The 17,571-nt window shown below is 41.5% G+C and overlaps 1 protein-coding gene across 2 annotated transcripts in view; it reads right to left on the bottom strand.

Moving 5' to 3' along the window:
* The window catches only part of LOC122203799 (dynactin associated protein), a 28,663-nt gene extending 11,698 nt beyond the window's left edge, over positions 1-16,965 (bottom strand). The window contains exons 1-4 of one of the 2 annotated variants that reach the window (XM_042910892.1): positions 16,422-16,965; positions 10,026-10,322; positions 3,917-3,995; positions 2,910-3,107 (exon numbers count right to left, since the gene is read on the bottom strand). The gene's annotated coding sequence lies outside the window, so the exon portion shown is untranslated. Of the gene's footprint in view, positions 1-2,909; positions 3,108-3,916; positions 3,996-7,172; positions 7,347-10,025; positions 10,323-16,421 lie in introns of those variants that run through there. The other variant, XM_042910890.1, reaches the window with a different exon arrangement.
* Positions 16,966-17,571: the final 606 nt, after the last annotated feature.

The following is a 17,571-nucleotide window of genomic DNA, read 5'->3' as shown; positions in this document are numbered from 1 at the left end:
GAGAGGGAAAATGATGCAACCATCTGCGTGGTGCCACCTGGTTTCCTTTTGATCTGATAACCCCTCCATAACTAGCTTATTAACAGGAACTTCGTAGAAAGATGGACAGCCTCCCAGGAAGTCAAGCAAATGTCTTTTTGAAAACAAGTAAAACGAACATTTCAAAGACCTGGAGTCGGAAAGGATCCTAGAAGGGATGCCTGTTCTAGACCCAGAACCATCTAAGACTGACTAAACAAGACTTTCAGGGACAGGATCTGGGAGTCTGACTTCTGGCCAAATGTCAAGTAATCCTTATCAAACAATGTTTGAAAAGTAATTTACTAAACAATGATCCCAAGGTGATCATGGGGTATCTTCATATCTTTAGGAAGAAAAGCGTGTATGTGAAGAAACCTCAGTTTTCTTAAATTAAAAAAGGGGTGAGTTTCAATTGCTTATTCATTCAACAATCACTACTGAGTCCCTACTATACCCAAGCATCTGTCATGTGCTGAGTGTTCAATGGCGAATAAAAGACTCAAAATTCTTGCCCTCCTGGAATATAGTAAAACATATATTATGTATTAAAATACTTTTTTGATAATTTCTAAAGGTCTCTTATAAATGCTTCCTTTAGCTATAAGTTTCCATGGAATCCACAGAAGCAAAGTAAAATGGCCCTGGAATCTGCAGAACATAAAAGGTGTGGAAAATCTAGGGGATGGTTTTGTTCTAAGAAGGAGTGGGAGACAGTGCTTTATACCTCCATGCTGAACCCAAGCCAGTGAAACAGTGGCTTCTGAGACTGTACACTTAGAGTGCTCATATAATTTAACACTCCAAACCAAAATACTTTTGAGAGCAAAAGGAAGCAATATCAATAATTTAACTGAACAGAGACAACACTGTTCCATGCAAACTAGGACATGTGGTCACTTAGCTATAAGGAATCCATGTGAATGAGAAGATTCACTAGTACTAAACATAACCACTCAATAAGCCAATGAATTTAAAAATAAATTTAATATCTCTAGTGAACACATACTTCAGTTGAATAAAACACATATGTTACTTGAGTTTTTAACAAAGCTAGTGTGGCTTGGGATGCCTGGATGGCTCAGTTAAGCATCCAACTTTGGCTCAGGTCATGATCTCATGGTCCGTGAGTTCGAGCCCCACTGTCCGTGCTGACAGCTCAGATCCTGGAGCCTGCTTCAGATTCTGTATCTTCCTCTCTCTCTGCCCCTCCCACTCATGCGCGTTCTCCCTCTCTCTCTCTCTCTGTTTCAAAAGTAAACAAACATAAAAAAAATTTTAAGCTAGTGTGGCATTGTGGTACTAAGACACACATATTTAGATAGTTCAGTGGAGTTCTATAAACATTAAGCAGATAAAATTCCACATTACATATCAAGAAGTCACTGACAAAACAGTATCAAGGTTCTACCCTCACTATCGTTAATTAACAGTTGCAAAAGCCAAAGTAAGAATGAATAACAAGCTTATTGGGTACAGATTTTCAGTATAAAATTCAAACTTTCTCTATTTCCAAAGAACACATTGTGTTCTTTTACTACAGCTTAGACCAGCGCCAGAGTAGAGTGCACCTGGGTGATTACAACGTGCAAAGAAACACAGGTAACTCTCCCTGGTATGCTGAGCATCTCCTACTGAAGCTCTTTGATGTCTGCAGAATTTTAAGCCAAAAGAATGTGGAGGTCTATCTATATTAATTGAGAGTGGTCTACAGTCCTTTAACAACCAGCAAATTGTTTTAGCCCAAAGAATGCAGAGCCTGTTAAACACCATCTGTTATAAAATGAACCACGCTCAAGTCTTCAGGCTCAGAGCAAAATTAATGTATTGATCAAGTTACCCACTTCAGACACTTCCATGACTGAAATGTCACTACAATTTGATACTAATCAAAATACTTTCATATTTCTGCTTCGGTTTCTCAGTGTGATGACGACCAATATGATGGCTCCAGCTCTCTCATCTTAATAATTTTTTTTAGGCCAGGTCATGATTATAGTTCATTAGGTGCTGAATGGCCAAAATGATAACCAAACAGATACCACATTTAAAAGACTTCATTCAGTACAGTATTTAGATTTTAATTTCCTATTAATTTTAACTTGATAATTATTCAAAATAGTATTATAAAAGAAATTTTCAAGCATCAAGTCAAAATCAAACCGATGCTAAGACTGCAAAAAAAAAAAATGATCAAAGTGGGAAAATGAACAAACTAAAAACTATCTGCATATTTGTTCAAGAAGCTTCCTCTCCTGCCCCGCCCAGCAGGAAACAACTCAAAGAAAACTCAACTCAAAGGGGTTATTTTTCCTTCACATCAAGAGAAGGCTGAGGAGGGTAGCTCAGATACTGATGAGTGGTAAAGAAATAAACATTTCATCCATGTCACTGGGGACACTAAATGGCCACTACTCCACACCTAGGTGGCTTCCAATTCAGCCACATCTGGTCATTAATATTATTAACATTTCTTGTGAAGGGGCACCTCTCCTAGTGCATATCACACTGATCTTATCTAATCCTCCTAATATCCTCCTGAATTAAGTATCATTACCCCATTTTCCTGATGAGCCCTGAGATAAGTTTGTGGCTCCCATTCATCCACCCAAGAAATGGTTATTAAATACTTGCTATATTCACTATGTCACATTAGATGCTGAAAAAAATTGGGGGGATGGAGGAGAGGGAAAGATACTTAGAAACTTAATCTCCAACAGATAAAAAAATATGACCAGAGACTCTGGTGACATCCCTCAGAATATATGAAGGCAGCACAGTTGTTCATTGGCAGCAAGAAAGGAGTGGTGCTAATAGTTGTGAGAGGATGGTGGGATTTACACCCAAAATATCAAAGATTTAGAAATTCCTGGGCAGAAGTTACGACTTACTAGCTCTGCAGACTGCCTCTCTGTCTGGGGTTCAGGCAAATGATCAGCATGAGAGAATCCAAACAAAAATATCAGGACTTCTCAACAGGTGCAATTCAATTGGAGAAGGATCAGGAGTTTGAGCATTCGTTGCCATCTATGTCATGATTTGCCTACAGGTAAGCAGGATTCTAGCACCTGAAGAGATGAGACTCCAGTCTTTAGAGATGAGAACGAAAAAAGAAAAAGACAAGGTTTCCAGCTATATTGGGGAACCAGGGGAAACAAGGGGAGACCCAGGAAGATCTCAGGCCTACAGAATGAGCCATAGAGAGAGGACTTAAACTTGTAAACTCTAGTGTCATAATTTGGTTATCAGATCTGGGGCACTACTAAAAATTGGGATGGGCACTGACCCCCACTTCACAATGGACATACTAATCATTCGTGCTGTGAGTGCCTGTGCCCCACGTTTCCTCTCGGCAAACCTCCTCTTCTTTCCACCCCCAGCTTGACTGAGGCACAGTGTCTCCACGGGGTCTCAGGAGGAGTGTCCCCTGCCCTCTGCTTCTCTGTCGCCTCCAGTCCTGCCTCTAAATGGCTCTGGTATCAGTGTTTGTGACTAATTATCTGCGCATCTCTCTTCCTTTTCAAGATTTGAGATCCTCCGGGAAAGGAAGAGTGGAGAGAGTTCGCTTTTCATCCTTATCTCTTAGCTACAAAAATTAGTAAACTGAAGATAAGGAGAAAGTGTAAACACCTGGCATCCACAAAGCCAGGAAATGTAATAGAGAATTTTTTTTTTCCTCGCTTCCATTTTTGACTGTAACAATTCAGGTTTAAACAACGTGTCTAGTTTGAAAGTCCCTCACCAAGCATAGTGCGAAATGAGCTCAAGTCACTTCTTCCCTTCTCTCCTGAGCACCAGGTGCTGCCTCACCCAAAGTCCACACAGGCTGGGGCATCTAGAGCCTTCTAGTCCCTGCTCGTGACTTAGAGCCTGTGTCTCAAGGGGCAAGGCTGCTCACTTTCTCCAGGTGGGTGTGTTTGCCATAAAATCCATGTCAGCCACACAAAAAGAGCTTGCTCCAGGGATTAAAGGAGGAGCTGTGGAGAGAAGAAAATCGAGGATGTAAGAACTCCCACAGGTTTAGGTGTTAGGGCTGTAGGCCCTAGAAATAAGATGGTCTCTTAGTGGCTGCCAGGCCCTAAATCCAAAATGGAGACCAGGAAGCCATTACCCTAACCCATGATGCTCAGAGACCAACATCTTCCCACAATGGAAGCCCTCCAGCACCATTTGTTAAGTAGGAAGAAAAGACTTCGGTATCCCAAACCTAGGAAAAGAGTCTTTTACTTATATTTAACAAACGCTTTTAAATAGTATTTACTTAGTCCCAAGCAAATGTTCTAAGCACTCTATAAACATTAGTTCATTTAATTCTCAAAGCAATACTAATAGTTTCCCAATTTTACAGACCAAGCAGCACTTTTTTTTTTAAGTTTATTTATTTACTTTGAGAGACAGAGAGGGAGGGAGAGAATCACAAGCAGGTTCCTCACTCTCAGCATGGAGCCCTATGTGGGCCTCGATCTCACAAACTGTGAGATCGTGACAAGAGTTGGATGCTTAACTGACTGAACCACGCAGGGGCCCCAAGGCAGCATTTCTGAGGCACAGGTAGGATAAACAACTGGTCGAGGTGGAAGCTAGGAAGCAGTAAAGCCAAAATATATACCCAAGAAGTTTCGCTTTGGAATCTAACTTTTAGCCACTATACGATGCTGCCTCATGTTTTAAAACCGTAATTATTTTCATATTAAAGCAATGTCCCAAATTCCTGAAACGTTGGCAACAATTTTAATAATCCTTTAAATCTAGCCAATTCACCAGATCCTATAAAATGGCCCTTCCCTGGGGTGCCTGGGTGGCTCAGTCGGTTGAGCGTCCGACTTCGGCTCAGGTCACGATCTCGCAGTCCGTGAGTTCGAGCCCTGCGTCGGGCTCTGGGCTGATGGCTCCGAGCCTGGAGCCTGCTTCCGATTCTGTGTCTCCCTCTCTCTCTGCCCCTCCCCCGTTCATGCTCTGTCTCTCTCTGTCTCAAAAATAAACGTTAAAAATAATTTTTTTAAATAAATAAAATAAAATAAAATAAAATAAAATGGCCCTTCCCTGCCACCACCCCTGCCGGCACCCTAGCTCAAGATTCCCCTCGCTCTGGGTTCCCTGCAGCAGCCCCCACAGCCTCCCTGCTGACAGTTTCTCCATGTTCCATGCAGGGAATATATTGCTTCCTACTCAGACTTCTTGGTCTGCTCTTCATCAACAGTTTCCTATTTCCTGATGGACTGGGTTCTCCCTCCTCCTGTCTGGCCTCCAAAGCCCAGCGATCCCTTCTCTTCTGCTCAGGTGTGTTTCTCATGACCTCTCTCCTGTAACAAGTGTCTTTCATCCAAGTCAAGCCATCTCCTCAGTGCATGGGGACCACTCTCTTATTAGTCCTACTTGAGTTCCTTCCCTCGTGTTGTTCCTCTGCACTGCCTGGGATATCCTTCCTCTTCTACCTATTTAAAAGTGACCCATCGGTGAAGGGCCACCTATGGAGACTTCCCCCAAAGCCTGAGCTTCTCTGAGTCTCCTTCCACCTGAATTCCACCTTAGAGCCTCGGTCAGTTTTCAGTTCTGCACAAAGGAACTCTGACTTGAACTGTGGGCTCCTCCTTTTTGTCCCCTTCTAAGTGTGCATCCTGCATTTAGCCTCAAACCTGAGGTCCAATCTCCTCATCTGCTTCTTTCTCACTCCCTTTGCTCTTCTCGCTACTCACTGCCATCCCCACTTATTTATTTTATTTCTTTCCTTTTAATACAGATGTGGAGGGTTGGGTGACTCCTACTCCTCATTTCATAGCACAGTATCGTTACTGGTTCCTGCATGGCTCTTCCCTTTTTTCATTTAAAAAAATTTTTTTAAGTTTATTTATTTTCAGAGAGACAGAGACAATGAGAGCAGGAAGGGGCAGAGAGAGAGGGAGAGAGACAGAGAATCCCAAGCAGGCTCCGTGCTGTCAGCACAGAGCCCCATGTGGGGCTTGAACTCACGAAGTGTGAGATCATGACCTGAGCCAAAATCAAGAGTCAGATGCCAGCCAGGCACCCCCATTCACTTTTATCTCCACAACTTGCTCCCATTCGCTTCCACCTTATAGATTTTAATGTGTTTTTATGAATGTTTTTGCAAAATGAGAAAGATTGTTTAAATTCTTGCTGTTTTTGCTATGCTTCTAAGACCCAATGATAGTGTGCTCCATACATTAATCGACCTGCTGTTTGTGCAGACACCCCATGGAGCCATCCCCCCTCCCAGGTGACTATCCAAGTTGTCTCTAGCTTCTGCTCGCTACAAATAATGTTGCAATCAACACCCCCTCTAAGTCCCTTGAAAGACACAAGGAAAAATTTATTTGAGATACACACACACACACACACACACACACACACACACACCTAGAAGCAGAATTGCTGAGGCACAGATAAGTATGTCCTTAATTTGGTCAACTAGTGCCAGAATCTCTCTAGAATCAATGCCACCCTGCCAGTATTTACCCAGCTTTGTACTTTTTGCCACTGCACCAGGCCTTTCATTTGGGCTAAGCAATACCGGGAGAAGTACCTCGGGGACTTTTAAATAAAACCAAAGCTCAAGCCCTACCCACACAGTTTAGATTTGAATCTCTTAGGGTAGAGCCTGGGTGTTGGGTTTTTAAAAATCTTTCCGGGTGATTCTAATGCACAGCCGGGGCTGGGGATCTCTGGTATAACTCTTTATACGTCTTTATATTGTTTATACCTCTTAATATTGTTGTAACTGTTTGTATTGTTTTCATTTGCTTTTTTTTCTCTGATTAATCATGACCTTGAATATCTCTTTATATACTTATTAACACTGGGGGTTTCTTCTTTAGTAAACTGTCTATTCTCCAGCATATTTACCTGACGAGAAAGTACGTTAAAGTGATGATCAGGTACAGGATTGAAAGGGAAAAAAATCATGGGAACTGAGCTATATGACAGCATGAAAAAAACCAATCTCACTCCCAACAGCCTCACTGATAGTGGAATTAGGAAATCTATCCTAGTTTGTGAGGCTTTGGTTTCATACATGCTCTCTGGACACCCCCAACTCCTTACCTAAGTGCCGCTTTCTGAATTACTACTCGGTCCCAACAAAATTAAGGGTGGGAGTCAAAGCAAGCAAGGACCCAGGCAGAGGAATCCGTCCATACCTCTATATCCTCAGACTCTGCTCTTTTGGCCAGTGCTCTGCCCTGGCCAAGTGGCCAGGGCCAGCAGCTGGGAGATGTGTCTTGCAACTATTCCATTGGAAGCTCTTCTGTCATCACTGGCTGGCAGTCAATGGGAGACAGTTACTATTCCGGCTCAGACATGTTACAGAGCTCTGTAAGTAGCTGCCAGGCCGGCTTTGCAGCAAAGAACTCTTGTCTGCAAGTGAGCTGGCGACGGCAAGGCTCATCTCTTCATGCGTATTTCCTACCAGCTAAGCCTGACTCTGCAAGTGAGCTGGCAACAAGGCTCAGATCTTCACGCGTATTTCCTTCCAGCTAAGCCTGACAGCTTACCTAGCTGGGGCTCTGAATGTGCACAACATCTGAGATTGAGTCAGGAACTCGCTCAAAGATTCAGGGTGCATATTCATTATGCTGCCTCCAGGCGGCAAGTAAACAAGAGTCATTTCTTTGTTCTCCACTCATCCTGGAGACTGCTGTGCTAAAGGCTTAGACTCTGGTAGCCAACAATGCCAAGAAATTGCAAGAGTCTATAATAATGTTTGAGACCTGGTCCCAAAGGCCCTAAATGACTTCAACAGTTTAAACCAACACTTAAAAATTGATATACTCACAATTAGCACAATATGACTCATGTAATCACGTATCAATTATAGTTAATGTGAGATGTGGCTGCATTTTAATATGTTTGATACGAGGTGGGGTGGGAACTCCAAAAGCACGAACGCCCTTGGGTAAGAAGGTCTTAAAATGGTCCTAGAAAACCTGTGAGCCCAAGAAGGGATCAAAATGACACTTGAGCACCACGTTTTCTGTATCTTTGGAACTCAACTTGTCAACCTTAGAAATACTATACAACTTTAGAATACAACTTTATAACATATAATAACTTTATAATACACCTTAGAAATACTATAGAATGCATTGCTGCTTGCAAGCCAGCAGTAGATCTCATCCTTGGCTGCATATTAGACCCACCTGAAGAGCTTTGAAAACTTCAGCTGTTGGGGTGGCACCCCACCCCAGTTACATGAGTGTCTCTGGAGGTGGTACTCAGGGAGTCCGTGCATGTTAAATTGCCAGGTGATTTCAATGCGCATGGGAGAGTGAGAACTGGACTGGAGAGTGCCTTCACCAGTCTCTCTTCACTTAATCTGACCAAATAAGAGATGAAGGCTCTCAGGGAGACAAAGGCCAAACAGACCTTTTTAACAAAGTTAAGCTTTGTTTCGAGAGAAGAGTTATTTTTCTGAAATCTCTAAAGCAGTTTGCTGGATCTAGATACACAGCTAGAATCTTAGTTGCTGTGAATACCAGAAGCGTTAGGGCAACTTTTTAATTCTTTTAATGTTTATTTATTTTTGAGAGAGAGAGAGAGAGAGAGAGACAGAGAGAGAGAGAGCAGGAGAGGGACAGAGACAGAGGGACACAGAATCTGAAGCAGGCTCCAGGCTCTGAGCTGTGGGCACAGAGCCTGAAGGGGGCTCAAACTCATGAACCATGAGATCATGGCCTGAGCTGAAGTTGGATGCTTACCCAAATGAGCCACCCAGGCGCCCCAATTTTGGATACAGCGTTTTAATTCAGGATTTTTTTTTAAGTTTGGAAATTTACAACTCCAAATTCACCATGGTAATTGTAAGAACATGTCAAGACTTAAGCAAGCATGGACCTGAAGCCACCAGTTCCACAGATTCACAGGGACTGAGAAATGCTTTTCTCAGCTTCAGAAGTCTGGCCCCTCTGTCCCCATCTTCAATCTGCACTTTGGAATTAAGTAAAATAGAAATTTCTCACCATTGAGTCTTTTTAACAGGAGTGTGGAATGGAAGGTTGGGGGAGCGGGGGGAGGAAGCAAACATTCCTCCACTGAGGCTTACATCTAAAATCACCCACAGAAGAACAACCAAATTCATGCATCATGGTTATACTGTTTGCAGTTTTTCACCTAAATAAATACAGGTTTGAGAAAAAGGATTCTGTCCCAATTAGAACTGATTTAAACAAACTATTTTGTACCACATTCATGAGTGAATTTCAGAATCTTGCATTTCAAACCCCTAAAACCAAATTCAGTAACTGTTTTCATTCCTCAAATTAATGAGTTTGTAAGTCTCTTCCTTGTTCAATATTTTTTTTTGAAAAAAGAAAATCAATGTAATTGGAATCGATTGTGAATCTGCCAAGCAATTCTTGCCAGTTATGAATATCAGCCTGTTTTGTTCAGCATTTAGCTGTAGCAAGAATTTCTCCTTCATTAGTCATTTCCATTCACCAAACAAATTTAATCAGAATGAAAAGAGATAAAACTTGTCCAGACTTTTAAGAACATCTTATTTTCTGAATCAGATTTTCTCTTAAGGTTTATATCAAAAAGCTCTAATTAATGACTATTTTCTTATTTCGTGTTTAAGGCAAAAGTTAAAATTATAGAGCTTTCATACCCATAAAAAACAATCGGTGTTAAAACCATAAAATCTTAAGTCTCTAGTACATCCTCAGTAAGTACATATTTGGTTGTCTGATAGACTGTAATTTATTTCCAGCATGTTCTAAATGCAACTTCTACAAATCACCCAGAGCTATTTCCGGCACACAGAGGTATTTGAACACAGCACAAATAATGGGAGAATGTGATTTAAAATGAATGAATAGGCTTTGTCTCAAGTGGGCAGGTAGGTTCTAAAAGCTGGAGTTGAATTTTTGGTCTTCCTTTGCATCTGGAATTACGAACATGCTCTATTTTCTGCCTCGCTGCTCTGGCTTCCTGTCCCCTAAATTGTTCTCATTCCAGTAAACTACATGGAGGAAATCTTGCTTTGTCTGAATTACCTCTTTCAACAATTTGCTGGATGAGAGCTCCAGGACAGGCTTTCAGCTGTGATCTGCTTTCGAAGGCTGATGTGCTCAGGAAGCCTGGAAGACACAAGTCCACATTCTGCTCCATGGGACACCAGGGGACCCAGGGGACCCAAATCCTAGCGGTCCAAGTAGGGACACACACCGTCAGTCTGATATCCTCCTAAACATACATGAAATGTAGTTTCTGTTCCACTGGAACATTTTCTCCTTTGTTTTCTGTGTTAATAACACCACTTCTTTTCTGCTACAGCTCAGAATTGCTTCCTGCTAAAGAGAATCAAAACTTTTTACTGGCGATTTTTTCAGTTTCTGATCACACATCCTTTGTTTTATTGCCAAGTTCTTTCTGAGATAAAATTCCGAAGTCATTTTCAGAAATCAGAGGTTATGGTTGATACTTGCTCTTATTACAATGCTTTTTTGTCATAAACTTTACACCAGAAAAGAATCATGTATCGTAGAATCATGTATTTTAAATAAGTGATTATTACACAGATATAATTCTCTATGATTCTGACCATATACCTAACTGGTAGGTATGAATTATTTCTCTCAAAATGATGGGGTTTTGGAGTGGAGCGGGCCTGAGATGACAGCCAAGAAAGAATTCTTGAGAGGTCTTTGGTGCAAAAAGATGATTTCAGGGGCGCCTGGGTGGCTCAGTCGGTTAAGCGTTTGACTTCAGCTCAGGTCATGATCTCATGGTTCATGGGTTCGAGCCCTGCATTGGGCTCTGTGCTGACAGCTCAGAGCCTGGAGCCTGCTTTGGATTCTGTGTCTGCCTCTCTCTCTGCCCCTCCGCTACTCATGCTCTGTCTCTCTCAAAAATAAACATTAAAAAAAATTTTTTTTTTAAAAAGGTAATTTTATTAAAGCACAGGGGCAGGACCAGCAGGCAGAAACAGCTGCACTGGGGTTGTAAAGAAAGGGTATAAACTATGGAGTTGGAATAGAGACAAAAGGGAGGCTCCAAAATGACTTTCATATGCTAAAGAGGACTCAGTACAGACCTGAGGCCTTGCTATTGTCAAGCTAAGGTTGTCTTCCCCCAAGTAAGGGATTAATATTAGAACAGCTGGGGGTTCCCAGAGATGTGTTATACTCTGTATTTGCCCCAAGTATTTGGCAGTGGGCTGCCAGGTTATAAAGAAATACAATTTTGCCTGCCATCCCCTTCTTGCCTTTGTTCCTCACATCACTTTGAGGGGGGGGAGGTTGGGGCTCCAGGAAACTGAGTCTCTAGGTTTCTGGAGATCAAGCTGTTAGATATTTGTAAAGTGCTGGAGACTCTGGTCCTGCAAGACTGTGATCTCGTATCAGTTAACCATTTGTTTTTCCCTTTCCTTTGTTCCTGGGCAGCCACAAGAGCCTGAGGACCATCACACATATCCCCCCCCCCCCCCCCATGTAGTAATAAACAAAACCAACAAAGATCCCTGACCTGCAGTTTCTGAGTGGGAGTGTGGGAGGGGTAGGGGGAGTGCTTTCTGGGTATCCTCTTGCCTTATGCTCCCTCAGCACAAATGCACTGAAAACAAGTCTGCCTCAGTTCAGAATCAGCCTAATAGTGACTGAACTATTAAAAAACTGTATGCTTTCCTGACGAGGGAGCATAAAGCAAGCGGAGGGGCCGCAAACATCCTCCCACCCCTACCCCACCACTGGGTGGGATATGTGTGATATTCCTTGGGCACTCCTGGCTGCCCAAGAAGAAAGGAAAGGGGGATAACAAATGGTTAACTGATAGAGCTCATTGTCCTGCAGGACCTGAGTCTCCATCTATTTACAAATATCTTAGTAAATCACAAGAAAAAGGTGATCTTATCAATAGCCTAATCTACAGAAACCTATAGACTCTTTCCTGGAGTCCCAACATCACCCCTCCATAGTGATGTGGGAAACAAAGGCAGAATGAAATGGCAGACAGAACTCAATTTCCTTAGAACCTGCAGCCCATTGACACATCCTTGAGGCTAGCAGAGTAAAACTTGTTATTCCAGGAACTCCCTATGTCTTAATGCTGATGCTTTGCTAGAGGGAAAACCTTAGCTTGACAACAGCTAGGCCTCCAGGATCCAGGGAATCTTCTTTAGCATATGGAAATCTCACTGAAAACTTCCCCTGGACTTTACCCCCTCCAACCCATAGTATATAACCAGTCTCCTCTCATGGTCCCTGGGCAGCTCTTCCTGCAGGTCCTGTCCCCCTGCTTTAATAAAATCACCTTTCCACACCAAAGACATCTTTAAGAATTCTTTCTTCGCCATCAGCTCTGGACCCCACAAACCCCACTATCACCCCCAAAACCTCATTTCCCTCTTATATTCAGTGATTGTCACAGAAAACAGGAAAAATGTGATTTAGCATTTTTTATGCCTGCTGTTTACAGTCTGTCCTCCCCCTTCCCCCCCCCCACACCCCCATTCAGAATCCACAGGTCAAGGGTATTTGTTGGTTTTGTTTACTAATGCCTCTCAGGTCCTAGGAAAACACCCAGCAAACTATAGGCATCCAGCAAAGACTTGTTGCTAAATGTAGATAACTTTGTTTTCAACTACCTTAATATATTTTCTTGCCTATTGTTACCTCAGGAATGTTCCTGGTATCTGCATATGTCCACCTCGGGTTTACTTGTTCGGTTTTTCATTAAAACTTTTAAAAATTAACTAATAAGTTGTTTAAAAATATATAGCATGCATGCATAAAACTGCATTAAATATACATGTATGTATTAACTAATGATAGAATTAATAGCCACCTCAGCAGCATTCCAAGTTGAGATGTGAAAATTTACCAGTATTCCAGAAACCCTCTGCACCCCTTCCAGACCTCGAGGACTGCCTCCTGCCTGGAGGCAACAGCTATTCTGGTGTTTATGGTAATTATTTCCTTGGGTCTTTTTTGTAGTGTTACTTAGGCATACGCAAGCCTAAACAAGTTCTATTACTCCACTTTTTAGTCTCCACAAGTGTGAAACGTTTATATTTATCCTAGAATTCACAACTTGTCACAATCTAAGCATATTGAAACCCTTACCCTTCTATATAAAAAAAAGGCAAGAGGGGCGCCTGGGTGGCTCAGTCGGTTGAGCGTCCGACTTCAGCTCAGGTCATGATCTCGCGGTCCGTGGGTTCGAGCCCCGCGTCGGGCTCTGGGCTGATGGCTCAGAGCCTGGAGCCTGCTTCCGGTTCTGTGTCTCCCTCTCTCTCTGCCCCTCCCCCATTCATGCTTTGTCTCTCTCTGTCTCAAAAATAAATAAACGTTAAAAAAAAATTTTTTTTTTTAAATAAAAAAAGGCAAGAATATTAGAATCCATTCATTTTCTTTCTCCCTCTTCTGACATATACACTATTGTTTCCTGGTATTTCAATTCTGTCTTGTTGGAGGTATTTCTTAATCCCATTGTATATCATTGTTTATATGTTATTTTCTATATTTTTAAAATATGCTTTATTTTATATATTATTGCTTTGTACAATCAATGTTTATTTACATTTGCTGTATATTTACCAGGCTCTTCATTTTTCATCCTTTCCTGGACTCAAACTTTTCCTCTGAGATCACTTTCCTTCTGCCTAAAGGAAAATCCTTTAGTATTTGCTTTCACAAGCAAATGTGGGTGATCAATGCTCTCACTTTTAGTTTGTCTTTAATGTCATTATTTTGCTATCTTTTTTCTCTGGCTGCTTTTAAGATTCTTTCTTAATTCCCTCTTGAATTTTGATAGTTTCACTATAATGTGTGTAGGTGTGGATTTCCCCTTATCTTGCTGTGGGAAAATAGGTTCTCCTTACATAAATGGGTTAGAAAAAAAGCTTAGGGCAGAAACCAGGGGGTGAAAGCGCCAGAGGTTAGCTAGCGCGATATTGTAACGGGATCACGAGTAACTTGTTACATCACCTGCAGGAAATTACTTTCCATCTGGCGACACCGTACCTTGATCACACACTCCACTTGCCCCCAGACCCTTTGCTTCTTACACCAGTTAATGATTACCGTGTAACTGTTTTCTCCACGTTCACGTGTGTAAGATCTTGTTTTCCCCACGTTCACCAGGTGGGTAACATTTTGTGAGCTCAATAAATACGGAGCTGAAGCCGCTGCCCATGGCTCTTGTCTCCTCCTGGACATCAGTCTCTGTCATATTCAATTCTGTGTCTGCTCTCTTGCTGGACAAGAAAGAACTCCCGACTCCCTGCTCTGCAACACCTTACTTGGGAATTTCTGTGTATCTTAGGCTGGGGCTTTATCAGTAAAATGTGGATAACAATCCTTGTTTTGAGGATTATTATTTGGTGTAGCCACCTTCACTAATGATCTTAGCCGGATCTTCTGGATAATTTGCTATGGCTTCTAGGTCAACACCTGCTTCATCTTGCACTTTGCTATTATGGACATGGCTTCTCTCCATAAGCCTCATGTACCAACCTCTGGAGCAACTCTCCTGCAGCTTCCTCACCCCTCTCAGCCTTCACAGGATGGAAGGCAGTTAGGGCCTTCCTCTGGATTAGGCTTTGATTTAGGGAACGTTGTGGTTGATTTGATCTTCTATCCAGATCAAGAGAACTTTCTCCATATCGGCTTTAAGGCTGTTTCACTTTCTTATCATCCATCTGTTCTTTGGAGTAGCACTTTAATTTCCTTCGAGAACTTTTTCTCTGCATTGACAACTTGGCTGTTTGGTGCAAGAAGCCTAGCTTTTGGTCTATCTTGGCTTGCAACCTGCCTTCCTCACTAAGGTGAATCACTGCCAGCTTTTGATTTAAAGGGAAAGCTATGTGACCCGTCTTTCACTTGAACACTTGGAGGCCAGTGTAGGGTTATTCACTGGCCTAATTTCAATATTGTTGTGTCCCAGGGAATAGGGAGGCCCGAGGGGACAGACAGACAAGGGGGAAGGGTCTCGTGGTAGAGCAGTCAGAACACACATGACATTTATAGATTAAGTTTCCTGTCATATGGTGCCATCTGTGGTACCCCAAAACGATTTTTTAAAGTGTTTATTTCTTTTGAGAGCACGAGCGAGAAAGAGAGGGGGTGTGGGAGAGGGGCAGAGAGAGGAGAGAACCCAAAGCAGGCTCCACGCTGTCAGCACGGAGCCTAATGCAGGGCTCAATGCCAGGCTTGATCTCATGAACTGTGAGATCGTGACCTGATACAAGATCAAGAGTTGGAGGCTTAGCCAACGGAGCCACCCACGTGCCCCTCAAAATAATTAGAATGGTAACATCAAAGATCACTGATCACAGATCACCGTAACAAATATAATAATAATGAAAAGTTTGAACAGTCGTGAGAATTCCCGAAATGTGACACAGAGCTGCAAATAAGCAAATGCTGATGGACAAATGGTGCCTAAAGACTTGCGTAACCTAAGGCTGCCACAAACCTTCACTTTGTAAAAAATGAAAGATCTGCAAAGTGTAAGATGAGCACAGTAAGATGAGTTGTGCCTGTACGATTACACAAGGCTAATTATGGGCCAACTTCACACGCCAAGTTCTAACATGAGTCTATATACCTAACAAGGAAAAGAGATTAAAAAAAAAAAAAAAAGGCAGGAATTTTAAAGGTTTTATACATGGATGTATTTACATGAGAAGGTTGGATTACAGTACAACTGGCTAAGTTTTTTTTTCAATTTACATATAACCGTGTTTAGAGTACTCAGTCTGTGGAGACCTCCATCTTTTTCTGTTTAGCTAGGACACATTATTAATATAGTTATCACTTATTGAGTACCTATTACATGCCTCATAAACATCTTGTGTACGTTGTTTAATTTGCTTTTCATAACAATGCATTGAAGAGGTTTTATTACCAAATGGTGACAGATAAGGAAACTAGGGTTTCCTTCCAGAAATTTGAGGTACTTCTCTACATGATGAAAGAGTGATAATCCTGGATTTACACCAGACATGTAAGATTGCAAACCCTGTACCTGTTAACACTACACAATTTTATTCCATCAGATAATCAATAATTTTATTTCACCCGTTAATATTTAATGCTTAAGATCTTTAAAATATTTCTAAAGGTGTTTTATAAAATACAGCCATACGCTCTTTATTATTTTAAGATTTAATGTACTATATCCTTAGGTGAGCTATGGCAACATTAAAACAATCTGCAATTAGCATTTATGACCACTTCGAAAGGGTTTTTGTGACTCTCTCTCTGCTACCCATTTGTGTGGGGGGAAAAACTGTATAATAAATTTTATTCTACCACACTTGTACTAGTAATGAATTGTTGCTTAAGTGGAAAGAAAAACAGAAACAGCAAGAGAAGAGAATGCAATTAAAAATAAAAATAGCAGACTATCATATGTACATAAAAGATTTAAATATTTCTTCAAAAACTTACTGGCAGTCTTTTGCTTGTTTCATACCCATGGAACTTTCTCTGTATTTCTTGTCCATGCTCAGGTCCTGAATATGTGGAAAGAAACTCTAGCATTTGTCATTTTACACTGGAATTTATAGGTTTCTATGTGCAAAGAGCTGCATTTAATTGGATATCAATTGTCACAAAGGATCTAAACAGGTATGGATTAAGTGAGCAGATTAAGTGGACCAGACATCATCCCATACACTGCATACACCCCTACAAAACAGATCTGCTGGTTTTTACCTCCTTAGACTCCATGCTAAGGTTGGGGACTCAACCTCCTTCCCCACTACCTCCAAAGAAAAGATTTAAAATGTCATTTTCTCTCTGTCTCAAGATTAAATACTACTTCAAATGTACACAAAGCACGGAAGGTAAAGTTTAAGTTTGAAAAGCTTAAACATATAATAGATGCCCAAGTATAAGCCACCCCCAAAATATTTATATTATTCATGGAAAATTCTAAAAAAAGCTGAACAAAGAGTAAGCAATTAACAATTTTTGGACTTGAATTAGAACTCTAATCACATTGATAATAATTCATCCTAATATCTAAAATTACTAAAGGATATTCATTTTTTTAATGTTTATTATTTTTAAGGGAGAGAGACAGAGAGCAAGCAGGGGAGGGGCAGAGAGAGAGGGAGACACAGAATCGGAAGCAGGCTCCAGGCTCCGAGCTGCCAGCACAGAGCCAATGCGGGGCTCGAACCCGTGATCCGTGAGATCATGACCTGAGCCAAAGTCGGCCGCTCAACCCACTGAGCCACCCAGGCGCCCCCAAAGGATATTCATTTCAAAGTATCTGTATATTGAGATAATTAGTATTTGAATAAGCACAACTTGTGGGATATAATCGTATCATAACCTCATTTTGTTTCCCTCTGTCTTTTGACATTTCTTGGGAGGAACATAGTCCTTTCTCTGCCCCTATGTGACAGTTCAAGCAGTCTTAAAGACTTTTTTTTTATTACTTTTAAGTAATTAATAAGTTGTCCCAGAATTAAGTTCACTTGCCAAATACTGTTGCAATTCAGAAATCAAGATACTTGTGATACAAACTCTAAATGTGATGCAAAGTTAAATCCTTTTCTCACCCCCAGACAAGGTTGGCTGAAGAGGAGGG

This window comes from Panthera leo, chromosome D3 (genome assembly GCF_018350215.1).
Source record: "Panthera leo isolate Ple1 chromosome D3, P.leo_Ple1_pat1.1, whole genome shotgun sequence".
Classification (NCBI taxonomy): Eukaryota; Metazoa; Chordata; class Mammalia; order Carnivora; family Felidae; genus Panthera; species Panthera leo.
This window is presented reverse-complemented; position numbering and strand designations above follow the sequence as displayed.